Below are 18,877 nucleotides of genomic sequence, written 5' to 3' on the forward strand. Positions count from 1 at the left end.
CCCTTTCAGAAGCGGATCACCAGGCCTTTCTTTCAAGGCACCTCTAGGTGTACTCGAAATTTTTGGTTAGTTGTCATGCACTTAACCATTTGTGCAACGCGGGGTTTCTATTGAAGCCACTACAGTTGTTTCAAAGAGAATGTTTTGAAACATAAGTTAGTTCTAGAATTTGGTAGATGTCATTTTCTCATATGGTAGAATTTCAGTGAAAAAAAATACATATGAACAACCTGATTTCTAAGTCTTTTTTATGCATTAAACATTTTTTAAACAAAAGAAGATGCTAATACAACTTTCTATAAGTCACTTAGTTTCATCTGTGAAAAGATATCAAATTAGATGAGGAATTCCTCATCTCTTCCAGAGGCAGGTTTATACTTAATTTCTCAAAACTCTTAGTGTTGTATAGGAGAAGAAAGGGCTAGAGAGTTGTGAAAGTGGATGTTATTTGAGAATGGAGTGAGGATATGTCGTTGCTGGTCGCTAAGGAGATGGGAGTGGTCAAGATTTAGGGTTAGGCTTAGTAGAAACAGGTGACCCAGACCACTGGGATTAGTATGTAGCACTGTTTTTTTTGATCCAGTAATCAACTGAATTAGATTTCAAGTACTGTGTAACATGATTAAACCCTGGGGAATCACTCTAGTAAATGACCTCTTACGTCCAGTCGCATTATACCATTTGTCTCAATCCGTAATTTGTTCCATTTCTCAAAGGACTTTTGCATCTCTATCAAGTTTTTTTTTTTTTAAAGACATGAAAATAATTTAGTGTCTTAGTTTTTCTCATATTTTTAAATTATGTTAATTAAATGGTATGGTACTTTGATTTCCATTTCAATTCACCACTCTAAATGTATAACCAGTAATCTGATTATTTTCTTATCAAAGCAGTATGCACTTAAGTCAAAAAATAAAGTACCTTCATATTCCCTCTCTTTCTCACTATTCCATAACTTTCTTGTCCTCAGAATGTGGTGAGACTCTTATTTTTATAGTCACTCTTTTTTTTTTTTTTTTGCTTCAGAACATTAATCATCCTAAGTATCTCACAATCACTCAAGTTATATTTTCCAGATACAGGACACATGGTACATTAAAGGGTGACCCTTTTGTTTGTTTTAATACTGAATACACATCAAGTAATAAAAAGAAAAAAAATAATAATCAATGTAACTTTGTTATACACCTATATACTGGCCATAACAGAAAGACTTTTTAATGATGGTGAATATATCACAGCAGTTATTTTGGTTTGCAAGCAAAAAAGAAGAAAGAAAGCTGACTCTAGATTAGTGACTCCATTTTAATGACATGAGGGAGCTCATAGGTTGGGGGGAAGGTTGAAGGAACAGTTCAGTAATAGTCCAGAACCAGATCAACTCATGGTGTCTTGATATCAAGGATTGCCTGACACTCTCACAGGAAAATCTATTAAAGGCTAACTTGTTTTCACTTTCCTTTACACTGCTTAAGCCTCGAAGTCCTTGGTTTTGCAAGTGTGGTGAAAGAAAATATTTCTAGTGATCATAAGGCAGCTTCTAAAGTTCAAGGGCATGCACGTGGATTTGTTGTTTCCCAAAATGGTTTTCAATAAGGAGAGGCACATCCCCAAATAAAATTGTGGTCTGGAAGGCAAATCCATTACAGAAATATTTATCTTTCTAAGTGAAGCACTATAGTTTCCCACCCGTGGCAAGGAAAATCATGTAAAAATATGATCGTTGGGTAATGAAAAGAGAAGGGGGAAAAAAAAGAGCTTACTTTTATGGATATTCTAAATGCAACCAAATGAAATTTTATGTTCACATACTCTAAAACCAAAAAAACCAAACCCATCGCTGTCAAGGCGATTCCAACTCAAAGCGACCTAATAGGACAGAGTAGAACTGCCCCATAGGGTTTCCAAAGAGTGGCTGGTAGATTCAAACTGCCCGACCTTTTGGTTAGCAGTCTTAGCTCTTAACCCCTACACCACCAGTGTTTCCTCACATACTCTAACAGCCGCAAAACACTAATGACCTAGAAGTTGTAGGTTTAAGTCACTAGAGTCTGACTAAAAGAAAAGGTGTTAAGATATTTACTTAGGTTGATGACAGTTTGCTACTAATTAAATCATTAATGGAGGATTCCACAGCATTTTGGCAGTACTCAACATGCTAGCATCAGTTTCTCACACCTCCTTTAAAGGAGTGTTCTTGCTTCCTTTTTATCATTAAACAAACTTTGCTTAATTAGCAGTTACCTTCTCATGTTTGCCAAACATAGCTTGGCACTTAGTCTAACTAAACATAGGATAAACTAAAGAACAAACTTTAAGAAAACTACTTCATGGTCTTTAATTAAATGTACCAGAGGGAAATCCAAAACAAAACAAAACAAAAATCAAAATCTCTATACATATATCCAAAAATAATTTTAAAACTTGGGATCACTTGAAGAAGGATGAAAACAGAAATTGAGAAAGGCTATGCAAATGAGAATACAAAAATACCAGGTAGATAGTATCAGTAGATAACTGAATGTCCTAAAAACAAATATAAAAAATTAAAATAAGCAATAGCCAATCCCAGTGGTTTTTAGTTATATTCTAGTAGTACTACCATAAGCCAGAGAACAAAGCTTTCCTTCCTCCCCTAGTTCATTCAAAAACACTTTTTGTTTAACTTCCAAATTCGTAGAATCCAGGTTACAAAAGATGTCATCAAGAAGTAAAACCTATGTATGAATCCACTAAACAACGTAAGACACTGGAGGAGACAACCTTTGACAGTGTCCTGAGGCATGAAAAGAAAGGAAAAATGGTTCCTGTTGTCAGGGTTGAAAATCTCTTTCAGGGCCATAAGAATGATTTAGCAAGAAACAATGAACTAAACAAGACAAAAACCAGTTACGTGTGTAAGTTGTGCAAGAAAATAGGAAGTTGTCTTGAGGCCTGAGGATGATTTAGGATTTTAGAAAATGGATGGTAGTGAAGTGAACCTTCCAGAGAAGGGATAACAAAGGCTGCCATGAGTTTGGTGGAGGGTAAGGGACACCTCAAATCTGGGAATAGGAGTTCTGGAGAAGAAGGGCCAGGTCCCCACAGTACAGATTAGGAAAAGTTTGATTTAGGTAGACACACAGAAAATTCACTTGGACAAACCAAGAGGTGCAAACAGTGACAGGAGATGAAGATGATTAGGGAGGCTCACATTATGGAAGCCTTTTAAAGCATACAGAAGGAAAGTAGAGATATTTGTATTTGAAGCAGTACAATACAGCAGAATAATAAGCCGAAGACGTAAATCAGAGAAAGTTCTGGAAGGGATATGCAGGAAGGCTTTGTCTATCTCTATGTTTGTTTGACATGATAAATACCAATAGATTTTAAATAGAAGCTCTAATCAAGTAAATCACAGAGACCAGAAAATGTACTGCCAAATAAATGGAAAACCCACAGTTACATCAATGATGTGACTCAAACAAAAAAATAATATGATTTTTTTTAAAAAGAAGCATTATTTAATCAGCAATTGAGTAGGAATGTTAGCCCCTTCTGCCCCCATATTGCTCAGCTATAATCATTCATGCCTTTAACCTCTATCTGTGGTAATGCCTAGCCTTAAGCCGATTCTGCACAGAGTGGGGAGTGTAGATGGATCCTGAGTCTGTGTGCCTGGTTAAACAGCAAGACGACTAGTGCATTTATTGCTTCTACCTCCTCAAACTCTACTAAGTTAACAAAGAAAGAGAGAAAGAAGAAAACAGGAGAGGCCAAACACAGATTAGCAATTTCAACTAATTTTGGGAACATGGAAAGCACATGGAGTAATGACTGCTTTATCAGAGAAGATACTATGAACTAAGTGCCTAAAGAGAGCAATACTGAAAAGAAAAGAGATCATTTTCCTTTAAAGAACTCTGAGCTTGAAGGTGATACATTGCCAAAGGATGCAAGGTAAGGTACAGATCTGAATACAGTGGGACAGTTTGAAAAATATGTGCATGAAACAATTGTCACACACACCCCCACACACAGCCCCATCGTATTTTCCAATGTGTAGAGCTAAATGGCCATCCCTTTCTCAGTTTTCCTCTTTCTTTTTCTCTCTCTCTCACGTCATTCATCCCTGCCCCTGGTCATGCCTTCAGGAGATATTATTTGGAGAAATAAAACCAAGACGTTCCAAGCTTAAGAGCAGTGGGTACATGGAAGCCAGACTGACAAATGGAAAATCTGTAAAGTTAACACTGTGACCTACAGCGCTCATCCTCAACCATTCTCTCAGAATATGAGCTGCTGAGGAAAATAACTCCAGGCAGAAGAAAAGCTGATTCTTCTCTGGAAAAACAAAAAGGGCTTCAGAACAAAGATCTGCAGATACTGACATTTGAAAATCTCCCAAGAAAAAGTCAATTTACTGTTCAGTTATTCAATGACTAAACTGAAAAAAAAAAACAAAACCTGTTGCCATCAAGCCCATTCCAACTCGTAGCAACCCTATAGGATGCAGTAGAACTTCCCCACAGAGTTTCTGAAGCTGTAATCTTTAGGGAAGCAGATGGCCACATCTTTTTCATGCAGGCTGCCACATCTTTGTCATACAGAGTGGCTGGTGGGTTCCAACTACTGATCTTTCTGTTTGCAGCGCAGCACTTAACACTGCACCACAGGGCTCCTCCATCTGATGACAAAGTCCCACAATTCCCAAGCACACACTGTCCAGCCCTTTCTAGAACTCCCAATGAACGGTCAAGCATTACGTGACATTTGAGAAAAGCTTACAACATGAGAGACCAAAACAAATAGACAAAAGGAAAAAAGAGAAAATATCAAGGAGGAGGAAAAAAAAAAAAAGAAGAACCAAACCCAACCCACCAGCATTTTAAAAAATAAATCTAAGATTAATATTGTCACCTATATAGTAAAAGCTATTTCATCTATGGAAAAAAAAAAAAAAAAACAGCGTGTTGAAAAGAAAACACTCAGAGATCAACAAGGACTGCTGGAAATTAAAAATATGATTGCTGGAAAGAGCATACTTTAAGAAGATGCCTGAAAGATAAAGTCAAAGAAGACAAAAAGGTCAAGCACTTTGATTTCCCCCCAGGAACTGGAAGATGTTTTCCCTTGGAAGACACATTTCTTTCAGCCAGAGCTACATCTCTTTATATTCTGCTTGCATTGTGTCCATCTCTGGCCTCCCAGAAAGCTATGTAGGGAAATTGTTCCATCATGACATGAAAGCAATACCATATAACGTCAAATTGATTACGGTCTTACCTGTATATTACAAATTCATTTTTGAATTAGTAGATTATCTGAATCAATTACTTAAATTCTGTATTCTCAATGACATCACTGCTTCTGTATCAGTGATACCTTTAGGAGATCTTCTTAAATCTTGGAGACAAAGAGTGATAAAAACAAATAAAGCTTAAGAGTTATCTGTGGCATGTATTTATTCAGTTCTTCCTGGTATTAGAATGGTTAATTAAGAAATGACTATAATTTCAGTTTGATATTTAATTTTACCCAGTTTCAAAATGCCTCTTAAATATTACTAATGCTTTAAAAGAAAATGGTCAATAAATTTTCCAGAAAAATATGATTATGTAAGCATTAAAAATATTACTAATGCTTACATAATCATATTTTTCTGGAAATTTATTGACCATTTTCTTGTGACTTATTGACATTTTATTTCTTTTTGAAAAAGTATTACTTGTCTATTGTTACTTGGAGGAAGTAACACATTAAGCAGTGTGGTAACAAATGCTTTTCCTTCATTGACTAAGGTTACCCGTATTTGTCATATGGTGCCCATCTGGATTTTAAAAGTTTAAATTTCATATTGTATTGAAAAAAGAAATAGACATGCAACAGGAGCAATTGAAGCTTATCCCTCAAGGAGTTCCATGCAGTTGCAAATGTTCATCTTCCTCAAGAATGCCATTAAACGTCCTTTCTGTTTTTTTTTTTTTTTAACAATAAAAACACGTAATCTTTATTTTCCATTTAGCAGAAAATCTGAAATTGAGCAAACTGTGAAATCTTAGATCTTCCCTTAATTCCTCATTGATTTTCTATCACTTGATTTTGATACATACCAAAACTTCATGAGATAATAACTAGATTGCTCTCATAGACTTATATTTTAACCAGACTTGGCCATATTTTCAACCTTCCCGAAAGCTGCTTGGAGAAGGTGAGTTGTATGCACATGTGAATGCCATCAGTGTAGTTGCAATGAGAGGCTGAATTGAAAGGGCACGCTCAGGATGTATTCCGTTCCAAAAGCACTTTAAAAATTTGAGGTTTGAAAATTGATTCAATATGTGGAAAATATAAATAGCTATTCTAAAAATTTCACACACATTTATATTTCAGTATTCTTTTTGTTCAGAAAATTGAAAATAACAGATTTACATGTATAGACACTAGTAAGATGTATGTTGTAATTATTGAGATTAGCAACCTACAAAATTTAATTATTTTTCTCAGGTAAACCTTCCTTTACATTATTCTCTTATTTTAGTTTCAAATCTGTGAAGATTTTAGTGTTAGCTCTTCATTGGTCTATAGGGAATAATAGCAACTACATCTATTGAGTACAGGTACACTGTTAATTTGTGATGTCCAATCATATTTTGTTCACATTACACCTTTTCTGAAGCTTCAGTCTTTAATCTGTTTATATAGAATGACATCTATTCAATATAATTGCCTTTGAGTCAATTTCTATCTTCATCATGGCTCATCTGAAATGCAGTGCTCAAAATTATACCCAATATTACAAGTGAAAGAAACAGGAATATTATACAAATAATTAGTTTTTGTATTAGTTTTCTTGGTTGTCACAAAATAGAGAGGCAACATTTTTAGGAAATAGAGAAGTGCAGGCTAGAAACTCTTTTTTATTATTTCTCTTCCAATATTTTGTTTGTCATGACTGAAATTTATTTATGAATTTTATACATTAGAAATTTTGGATCAGGGGAAACTCCTACCCGTGTACCTATGGGTCTTCCTTTTGCTCTTTTCTAATTTGTCAAATTATTTATTCTCTGAAAATGGAATTTATTCTGTATTTTAAGAAATATGTTTGGCCCAGACACACTGTTAACCCAGAACATAAACCATTCCTGAAGCCCACTCTTCAGACAAAGATTAAACAGGACTATAAAACAAAAAATAATATACTTGAAGAATATGCTTCTTAGTTCAATCAGATATACGAGACCAAATGAGCAGCTTCTGTCCAAAAGCAGAACGAGAAGGCAGGAAGGGACAGAACTGGTCAAATGGGCATAGGGAACCCAGGTTGGAAAGGGGGAGTGTGCTGTCATGTTGTGGGGATTGCATCTAATGTCACAAAACAATATGTATATAAATTTTTGAATAAGAAATTAACTTGAGCTGTAAACTTTCACCTAAAGCACAATAAAAAAAAAATTATTCTTGAATATCTAGTACCTAGAACTTATAAATCAAATGAGCAAATCTACACAGGTTGAGAGCACTTAAGAAAAGCACATTAAAAGCTGTCAAGGCGTATTTAACATAGATTTAAACTCAGTATTTACCAAAGGTTAGAGTTTGCGGTTGGGATTTACCTTGCCTTATGTTTTACTAGCAAAGTGCAATTCTTCATTCCTTTATCTGTCAGGTCCAGTTGCATGAAAAGAAAATACCATACGTATTTCAAGCAGAAAGGGATTTAACACAGGAAATTAAATGATACAGTATCACTGAAAGAGCTGGAGGAATGGGAGTCAGCCATCAACTAGAAGATGGTAAAGTGGAGTTTGAGAGGGGCAGCCATGTCATTACTACACACCTTTAGTCTAGTCATTAAAACCTTCAGGCAGGTACAGGAATTCCACCTGAAAATATGAAGCAATGACTATTGACTCTGAAAAGTGATAAGCTCTTAAACAGTCAATTCTCCAGTAACAGTACTAATGAAACATTCTTTTTAAAGATATTTTTCAAAACATGGTTTTCCCTTTGGGTCTCAGGTTCATCATCTGGGATATCAGGTATACCACTTGTAAAAATGGCATGAACGGGGTGTCTGACCTCCTTTAACTTTACTAGGGGAAAGAAGAATCAAGATCAACAGCCCAAGGCTGGTTCCTATGAGATGGAGGTCAGACATGCCTTCTCTCTCCACCATTTTTACCAACTCTGACACCAACCGTCCCTACCACAGCACTCTCTACCTCTCCGCTGGGTTCAATAATTCATTGCAATGGCCACACAGAACTCGCAGATCATACTCATGATTATGGGGTTTGTCATTGAATTGTGTCCCCCAAAATACGTGTCAACTTGTTTAGACCATGATTCCCCGTATTGTTTGATTGCCCACTATTTTGTTATCTGATGTGATTTTTCCCGTGTGTTGTAAATCCTATCACTATGAGGTTAATGAGACAGATTAGCGGCAGGCAGTCATGTTGATAGAATTTGCAAGAGTAGACTGTGTCTTAAGCCAATCTCTTTGGAGATATAAAAGAGAGAGGTAAACAGAGAAACAGGGGGACCTCATACCATCAAGAAAGCAACACTGGGAGCAGAGCACATCCTTTGACCTGGGGTCCCTGCACCTCAGAAGCTCCTCAACAAGTCGAAGATTGACAAGGACGTTCCTCCAGAGCCGACAGAGAGAGAAAGCCTTCCCCTGGAGCCGATGCCCTGAATTTGGATTTCTAGCCTACTAGCCTGTGAGAGAATAAAATTCTGTTTGTTGAAGCCATCCTCTTATGGTATTTCTGTTATAGCAACAATAGGTAACTAAGGCAGGGCTTATTAGGGAAGTAATAGCTACAATTCAGTCTCAGGAATACAGTTCTTCTATCAAGACAGCCTCTACCCGCTGTGCTCACAGGTATCCCTTTCCCTGGCCTTAGACCTCTGCCCAGAAGCACTTGCCTTTTTCTCTCCATGGGCCAGGAAGCCCATCATACTGTCTTCTGCTGTTGGGGTCTCTGCTGCCAAGTCTCTGCTGCCAGTTCCCTCCTGCTGCCACTTCTCACTGTCTTCAGGGTTACGGCTTGCTCTCTGTCTCCAGTATCCAGGAGTTTCTCAGTACAGGGGATCCCAGGTCCAGAGGACATGCTGGCTCCTGGCTATTCTTCCCTGGCCATGTTGGAACCGTCTTTCCTGCCTCTGGGATGGCTCACCTCAAACCCACTGGGATGGCAAAACTGGCCAATTCCTTTAGTGGGTCACAATTATCATATCTGCACAATCTCGCCCAATCACTTGGGTAGGAATTACGTGACCATGGCTAGAAAGGTCACACAAATGTGATCCATCACACCTCATCACTGATTTGGAAATTATTTTTTTATCAAGAGATAATAGGTCCTTTCCTCTCTTCATTAAAATCACCTTAATACTGAATTTCGGAGCAGGTGGTGTTGGTTCACAAAGTACAATATACTGGAAAGGATATGGGTACTGTATGAGTTTTTGAGACCAGCATGAGTTCTAATCCTTGCTTTGAAAATTAATAATTATGAGACTTATACAAGTTACTTATCCTCTCTGGACTGTTGTTTTCTTATTTACAAAATAATAACAATAATGATAGTTTAAATACATTAAAGGGTTTTTTTAAAGAAATAAACAAGATAATATACATTATCACCTGTAAATGGTAGTACTGATGGAGTGACCTATCCATTAAATGACCTATGCATCCCAGGTGGTATATATTACACTCTGTCTTATTTTGTGTATCTGAGATATTAAAGAGTTGAGCAAATCGCCTATCTTATTATGATAGAAAAAAGGATGCAATCATTTCCATAAGGTATACAGAGATGTGAACATGCAATTTGGCACAAAGAAAAGCACAAGAAGGATTGATTCTTAAAACAGCATTTTTCAAACTTTGTCACAATCCATTTGTAAACATGACAGGTAATTAGTGGATCATTACTAACCATTTTAATGAAAGGGAGTAGGCTAGGCTAAAATAGAAAATATCATAGAATATTTAATCTAGTAAGGGAAAAGCCAAAACCAAACCCATTGCTATCGAGTCTATTCCAACTACTAGCAACCCTATAGATCAGAGTAGAACTGCCCCATAGGGTTTCCAAGGAGTGGCTGGTGGATTGGAACTGCCTACCTATCAGTTAGCAGCTGAGCTCTTAACCACTGTGCCAGTAAGGGAAAGTACAATATTATTTTGTAATACTCTTTATGGGTATGTGGTATGTGTGTGCATACTTGCACACACACAAGTATATAGTGTGAATTGGTTTAAAAAGTATTTTCTATAGTAGTTAACAAACAGAAAATTTGAAAGCCACTGCCTTAAGAGATGAAAGCATTTTCTGCCTCTTCTAATTCGGGCTCTCATTTCTTTCCAGAACTAACAAAACTAGCTGTTGCCAGTCTCAGCTCCCTCCAATCCATCCTAAACACTGCTGCCAGGAAGCAGTTTCTGGAAGATAATTATGGTTATTTTATTCCCCTTATTTAAAATATATTAATGCACACTTCATTTCCTTCAACATATCCCATGAATTTGGTAAACTGGACAATCTCTCCGTCTCTGTTCTCTCTCTCGGGTGGCCCTATTGAATTTCTTAGTTTCTCCCACATGTTCTTGGTCATGTTGTTCTAACACCCACCTCTTCTGTGTTTCTGGAGCATGCCAGACTCTCTCCTGGCAAGGCCTTTGTGCTTGCCATTGTCTGCTTTGCTCAGGGCAAAGTTCATCCTTTAGGTCTCAGGTCAAATTTTATAAACTCTGGTGGCATAGTGTTTAAGTGCTATGGCTGCTATCAAGAGGTCGGCAGTTCGAATCTGCCAGGCGCTCCTTGGAAACTATGGGGCAGTTCTACTCTGTCCTACAGGGTCGCTACGAGTCGGAATCGACTCAGCGGCGGTGGGTTTGGTTTGGTTTTGGTTATTGAGATCTTCCTGGCTTAGGGTTGCCAGCTGTAGGAAATAAAAACTCAGGATGCAGTCAGGCAGGAATTTCAGACAAACCAGCTAGTTCGTATTTGATCTCTTTCAGAAGTCTTCCATATTCCCCATACTTTTCTCACCTCAGTCTAGGGTGGGTGGGGATTCCATGTGTGTCCATATGTGTACAGACTCAACGCACTTTTCTATTTAAAAATAAATTCCAGAACACTTTCCCCTGATGAATTAGAATATGCTTCATAACAGTAGCAATAATTATTTGAATTTAATGCTTTGTGATTTGGTGCCTAATCTTTAATATTTATGATCATTTTAATGATATTTAATATCTAATTATGATTATTCACAATAGACCAAGTAATAAAAAAAAAAAGTAATAGCATAACACAATTCCTATAAATGCATATTGGCTTGTTCTCGGTGGTTACCATCGAGTCAGTTCTGTGTGCGGAGTAGAACTGCTCCATAGGATTTTCAATGGCTGTGATCTCTCAGAGGTATTTCACCGGGTTTTTTTTCTTCTGAACACCTCTAGGTGGATTCAAATTGCCAGCCTTTTGGTTAGTAGCCAACAGCTTAACCATGTGCATTATCCAGGGACTCTTAAGTGAAAATAGTTTATAAAACAATATAATTGGCAATGTATATTGGCAATGGTTGCACACTATGATTGATGCAATTGGCGTCACTGAAATGTACATGTGAAAATATGGAAGTGGCAAATGTTGTGATTTCTGTATTTTTACAATAACAAAAAAGTGAAAAGACAACAACAATATATGTAGTATACAGATACACACACTTCATGCACCTAGAGGATGTACATCAAAATATCAACTCAGGCTGGTGAGATTACAGGTGATTTTTATAGTCTTTTTCCATTAGCTATTTTTTTTTTTTATAAATCATATGTTCTATAATGAAATGTGCATTGCTTTTCTAACAACAAAAAAAAATTAATGTAATTTTTTTTTAATGAAGCTGAGGTATCAATGCTGGCAGCTACCGAAGGTGGTGGGACTACGGGAAGGAAAAGAGAAGTCAGGAGAGGATACAGTGTGCATGGAAACACAATGAGTTTTTGTTTCTGCTTTAGTTTAAAGCATATGGAAATATATTTTTTAGTTGGACTTAAAATGTTCAAGAGCAATTGATGTTTACTGTATCTTATGGGAAAGAGATAGAGGAAGAAAGAAAAGAAGGAAGGAGGGAGGGAGGAAGGGGAAGGGAGGGAGGGAGGGAGGGAGGGAGGGAGGAAGGAAGGAAGGAAGGAAGGAAGGAAGGAAGGAAGGAAGGAAGGAAGGAAGGAAGGAAGGAAGGAAGGAAGGAAGGAAGGAAGGAAGGAAGGAAGGAAAAGAAGATTAGAATGAAATAAATCTGAGTCATTTTCATACAGGTAAAAATAACAAACAAAATGTACAAAGGAAATAAATCCTTTGAGAACTTGCTCTACTCCAAGCAAACTAGTAGGCCACTTTTCATGCATTAACTCACTTAATTCTCAAGCCAATGCTATGAAATAATATTACACCTATTGCTCAGGTGCTTAGACAAATTCAGAGAAGTAAGGAGTTAGGAGACGTTGCAGTAGTTACAGTATTAGTAGTAGAAGTACCAGAGGTAGAAGTAATAGCTGCTATCATCCAATATGCAATCACCATGTACTGGGAACAGTGCCCAGAGCTTTGATTGCATTTGCTTTAGTAGATTTAATGAAATGAATAAATAAATTCATCAAAGAATAGCCTATAGTGGAAGAAGAGTACTGAAAGCAAAATTTTAGGGAACATTCTATTTTGGGACTACCACCTGTCTTTCAGTTTGTCCGACTATGGTGGTTTTTGTGTTGCTGTGACATTGGAGGAAACACTGGGGGCATAGTGGTTAAGTGCTATGGCTGCTTTCCAAAAGGTCAGCAGTTCAAATCCACGAAGTGCTCCTTGGAAACTGTATGGGGCAGTTCTACTCTGTCCTATAGGGTCATTATGAGTCTGAGTCTGAGTCAACTCGACGGCAATGGGTTTGTTTGTTTGTTTGTTTTTTGTGACACTGGAAGCTATGCCACTAGTATTTCAAATACCAGCAGGGTCACTCATGGTGGAAGAGTTTCAGTGGAGAGTCCAAACTAAGACTGGAAAGAAAGGCTGGTAATCTACTTCTGAAAATCAGTCAATGAAAACCTTAGGGATCACAACAGAACATTGTCTAACTCACTTTCTTTGGTCACACCATCAGGAGAGATCAATCTCTGGAGAAGGGCATCATCTTTGGTAGAGGACCAGTGAAGTTGTGGGAGACCTTCAGTGAGATGGAATGGCACAACAGCCACAACGATGGACACAAACATGCTTACAATTATGAGAATGACACAGGACTGGGCAATGTTTCATTTTGTTGTACATAAGGTCGCCATGAGTCAGAGTCAACTGCAAAGAAGCTAACAAAAACAACAACCTTGGGGAATGAGAAATGTAGGAAAGTCAGTAAAGCAAAGGGGCCTAAATGGTTGAAAAGGTAAAAGAAAAACCAAACAAATGCTGTCAAATAGAAAACGAGAGAGTTTCAAGCAAAAGAAAATATTGAAAACTTCAAAGAGGTCAAAAACGATACGACTGAGATCACTAATGGCTTAATCTCGGACGTTCCCAAATTACAGTGTTGGCCATCTCCGCTCTCTATACTGAACATTCAGGGACCTGGCTGAAAACTAGTTTTTTCATATGAGCTCAAAATATTTTCTTAGTATAGTACTCAGCAATGTTACCTTCTCACATGATAGATTGAGCAGAGACATAGTAACTCCCACTTTGTAACATTCGATTACATTTATGTGAAAGATGCATAAATATATATGTGTGCGTGTGTGTGTTGTTAGATGCTGTTGAGTTGATTATGACTTATAATGACCTGTGTGACAGGGTAGAACTGCCCCATAGAATATTCTTGGCTATAATCTTTATGGAAGCAGATTGCCAGATCTTTCTCCTGCAGAGCCACTGTGTAGGTTTGAACCACCAACCTTCTGACTGGCAGTCTAGGGCTTAATCATTGCACCACCAGGGAACCCTGGTGGTGTAGTTGTTAAGTGCTATGGCTGCTAACCAAAAGGTTGGCAGTTCGAAGTCATCAGGTGCTCCTCGGAAACTCCATGGGGCAGTTCTACTCTGTCCTATAGGGTCACTGTGAGTCAGAATGGACTCGATGGCAATGAGTTTATATATATATATATATATATATGTGTATATATATATAAACAATTAGGTACACATATACATAAAGTTACACACACTATGTAATACTTTTGCTTGAGATATCTGCTCATCATATTACTTTACCTATTTACATATTGTTGTTAAGAACAAAATGAAATACTGTGCCATCCTCACAATAGAAGGTATGTTTGAGTCCATTGTTTCAGCCACTGTTTCAATGCATCTCACTGAGGGTCTTCCTCTTATTCACGGACCCTCCACTTTACCAAGCATGATGTCCTTCTCCAGGGACTAGTCCCTCCTGATAACATGTCTGGAGTACGTTAGATGAAGTCTTGCCATCCTCGCTTCTAAGGAGTATTCTGGCTGTACTTCTTCCAAGATAGATTTGTTTGTTCTTCCGGCAGTCCATGGTATGTCCAATACTCTTTGCCAATGCCATAATTCAAATGCATCAATTCTTCTTCAGTCTTCCTTATTCATTGTCCAGCTTTCGCATGTATATGAAAATATATGAGGCGATTAAAAATGCCATGGCCAGGGTCAGGCACATCTTAGTCCTCAAAGTGACACCTTTGCTTTTTAACACATTAAAAGAGGTCTTTTGCAGCAGATTTGCCCAATTAATACATTCTTTGATTTCTTGACTATTGCTTCCAAGGATTTTGATTGTGGATTCAAGTAAAATGAAATTCTTTACAACTTCAAACCTACTTACACAGCTTTCTAAAATCAACCTGAAATTTAGTCACATAACTTCATAGCTCGGTTTCTCACATTTTGCTGAAAAATTTGTCCCTGGGTCCTTCTTTTCCAGATCGTTGTTATAACTGTAAAATTAGATAAGTTCAGCACCAATCCAAAGAAAGCGCTTTAGCAAGAAAGGTATAATTTATGTTCCACATATCCAGCGTTTAACATTAGGCTTCCTCAGCGATGCTGAATAAATTTATTAAGAGAAGTACAATATTGTGTGTGACCTTTTAGCAAAATTTTTCAAAAGTACAAATAATTTTTACTGGAATTATTTTCACTGTAATCTACTAGACATTGACCATGATATCTAACAGGGACATTTTCTTTTTCTCAATAGAGTTTGTGGATTTAGAAATGCATTAATCTATTATTTATTATAATTTTCTTGAGCTTTGCCCATAATTGTTTTCCAGCAATTTCCATGCTATGGGTATCATTCCTTATGTTGACTGGATGACAAACTCTTTACCTTGATTCTCCTAGCCTGCTTTACTCCAGAGGATTCCCAGCATAGTGCCATCAAAGCCACTCAGAGATTATTAAGGCCTCCTGTTGCCTGGAGACCTGAGCTCTTGTCAGAATGGAAACAAAATAGCTCAAATTTCTCAATAGTTCTCATACCAATCTGTCTTTCTAGAATTGGGTAAATATGTGTTCTTATTAACCCACTTTCCACCAGGTCTCCTTTCCCTTGTAGTTCAGGATTCTGTGCTTCTAGTTCATTAACCTGGACAAGAGGAAGGTCAGTAAAAATGGGGGAAACATGCCATGAGATGAGCTGACATGGCTGCAACAATGGGCTCAAATATACCAATGGCTGTGACAATGGCACAGGATGAGGCCATGTTTTGTTCTGTTATATATATGATTTCTATGAATCAGAGTCAACTCGGTGGCAACTAACAACAATAGTCTATGAATCAAGTTATGAATTTTTTGCATTCTTACTACATATGGCTTCATCACCTCCGACCACTTGCTGAACTATTCCCCTGCACTACCAACAAGCTCCTGAGAAACAAGAACCTTTCATGCAAAGCTTCAATTTCCTCCTAGATCTCTCTCCCTCTATTCTCTCAAGAGCCACCTCACTGTTTGTTTGTTTGTTTTTAAACATACTGCTCAGGGATTACTGATTTCAAGAAAGTGTTGTTCTTCATTTGGCTCCGAAGTCATGAGATCTGGAAGAGTGACCTCAATGGCTGTCATTCTAAGAAGCACATTTCTAAAGGAGCAGAGACTACTGCTCACCTCCAGAGCGCATGTGCGGATCATGAAACAAGTGCTTTCACGTTCTTTTTATAAAAAGTGTTATATTTAATTCTCAGCAATAATATGCACAACTAAGCACATAAAACTGTAATTCCACAATCGTCTTTATTTTGTTAAATAAACTGAGACTTTTGAAGCATTTTTTTCTTATACACATTCAATTAAAAGGATTTCCGTAATTTGATTTATTCTTCACCTCTATATTCTTGTGGCTGTGCCCAAAGAATACTCCTTTTATCCATCCATCCATCCATCCATCCATCCATCCATCCATCCATCCATCCATCCATCCATCCATCCACCCATTCATCCATCCAATAATTTTTATATATTCAAATGCCATTCAAAATGCCTATTACAAGAGAGTTACAATGCAAACTGCTGGAAATACAAAGTTGCGTATGGCATTGCCACTATCACAAGAGTTTAATAGGAAGACAGTTGTTTAAACTGAAGAAACTGCATTTCAGTGGGAGGTGTTCTCTGTAAATAAAAGTGCCTAAATTGTTAACTCTTTTACAACTGAGTATTGTTGTATCCAACCCTCTCAAATTCTACCTTTGAATTTTTTTTTAATACTCACTAGAGTAAGATGGATTGTCCAAGAAAGAAAAAGGAATATATATACGTGCATATTTAGATATTTTTATTTTTAAAGCTTCCAAGGAGAGCGACTAGATTCTCCTTTTACACAGTGAGACATGCAAATGCTTTTGCTGCTTAGGACTACCAAGCTTACACATCAGTTTAATCAGACTGCATGATTCCTGGTCACAGTTAAATTTTCACTAGAAAGCAAACCTTTCACTCTTTTCTAAGACAAATGCTTCATTAACAAAATGGCATTTTTTGTGAAGAGCACCTTTACATCTCATTATGTGTGAACTTTTTAGCTTGGATTTCTTGGCCTGTATCAGCTGTCCTCAAACATTAATGCATGTAACAGGGCTGCTATGTTCTGTTCTGCAGATTGTGCACTGGACAACTACAGGAGTTGCCATTCATAGACTTTATATGAATGGTGTCCCTTGGAGATATGTAATTTACTGGCCCTATAAGAGTTCTCTAAGGAGCTAGTCAAATGTAGTGTTCTGGATCAAATTCCCACTTATCAGGATTCAAGAATACTGGGAATTTAAGACTGGGTTTAAGTATATTCAATATATACAACACTCTAAGAAATTTTAATACAGATGATACTAAGAGCTTGGTTGTTAACCAAAAGTTGACCATTTGAATCCACCAGCGGCTCCTTGGAAACCCTATAGGGCAGTTCTACTCTGTCTTAAAGGGTCACTATGAATCTGAATCAACTCAACGGCAATGGGTTTAATTTTATTACATATTTTATTATTTAATATAGCATTTAATGAATTGAAAGCATGCTACAAAGAATTACTGGCTGGCTTAAATGTTTTGACTGAAAAAATAAGTAAAGTGATTTCAATTTTTGGAAGTTTTAAATTCTCACTTGCCTGAATAGAATGAATCAAATATTAAAAATTTTTTATTAAAATTTTACACTACAGAGAACCCATCATAGTTTTTTACTGAGACAGCAACCCTGAGGTCAACAAATTACCTCATGGGATATTTGATCCTCTTTAAAGTTCATAAATATACCCAGAAATTTCTTCTATGAGAAAACAAAAACTCACATTATCTCCTGCTCTTCAGGGAAAAAGCAGAGTCAAACATGTGAAACCTTACCTTAAGTAATCCCTTTCTGGAAGAAGATACACTGACACTGGCTGTAGTTTAGCTCCTCTCAACAGGGTTTTAGATTAAGTGATACCTCAGGAATTTTATTTTTATCTGCCAAAATTATAGGATTAAACTATAATTCCCATGAAGAATACTTTTCATTAGTTAGATAATTTTCTGAAATTGATTATTATGTAGAAAGAACCCATGTGTAATTAGTTTGAATGTGATTTAAACTCATTTTAACTCATCCTATATCTGGATCTAGTCCCTGCTTTTTAATTTGAGTAAATGACTTGATCACTCTGAAATTAAACGTAAATAATTGTGTCAACCCTCGCACTCACAAAACTTTCATAATAACAAGTATGTGTGAAAGTACTTTATAATTGAAAACAACTATGTGAGATTCTACTATGAGAATGTAGGCAATATTGGCCCAGTATGCAATAATAACTTATTTTTTAAAAGAATAGGCAGTGTTTAAAGTGAAAACTTCCAGAGGATACTGTACTTGCATTTCAATAATATATCCTATAACTCCTCCAAATTACTAACTCAGTGCCTGAATTGATTTTTATATTTGTAATTTTATTTTTGGCTTTGATTCTCTGCTAGGGCTGGTATGGTATACCCACATTGCTGTCGAGTCAATTCCGACTCATAGTGACTCTACATGGCAGAGTAGAACTGCCCCATAAGGTTTTCAAGGAGCATCTGGTGGATTCAAACTGCCGACCTTTTGGTTAGCAGCTGTAGCTCTTAACTACTACGCCACCAGGGTTTCCTGGTATGGTATAAACCAAAAAACCAAACCAAACCCTGTGCCATTGAGTCGATTCCAGGCATATGAAAATTCTTTCCATAGATGGTTTGCAGTGTTTCTGAAACTATGAATTATATATATATAAATTCAGAGAGAGATTTATTTCAAGGAAATGACTCATGCAGTAGTGAAGGCTGGCAAGTCCCAAATCCATGGGTCAGGCATCAGGCTGTAG

This window comes from Loxodonta africana, chromosome 5 (genome assembly GCF_030014295.1).
Source record: "Loxodonta africana isolate mLoxAfr1 chromosome 5, mLoxAfr1.hap2, whole genome shotgun sequence".
Lineage (NCBI taxonomy): Eukaryota > Metazoa > Chordata > Mammalia > Proboscidea > Elephantidae > Loxodonta > Loxodonta africana.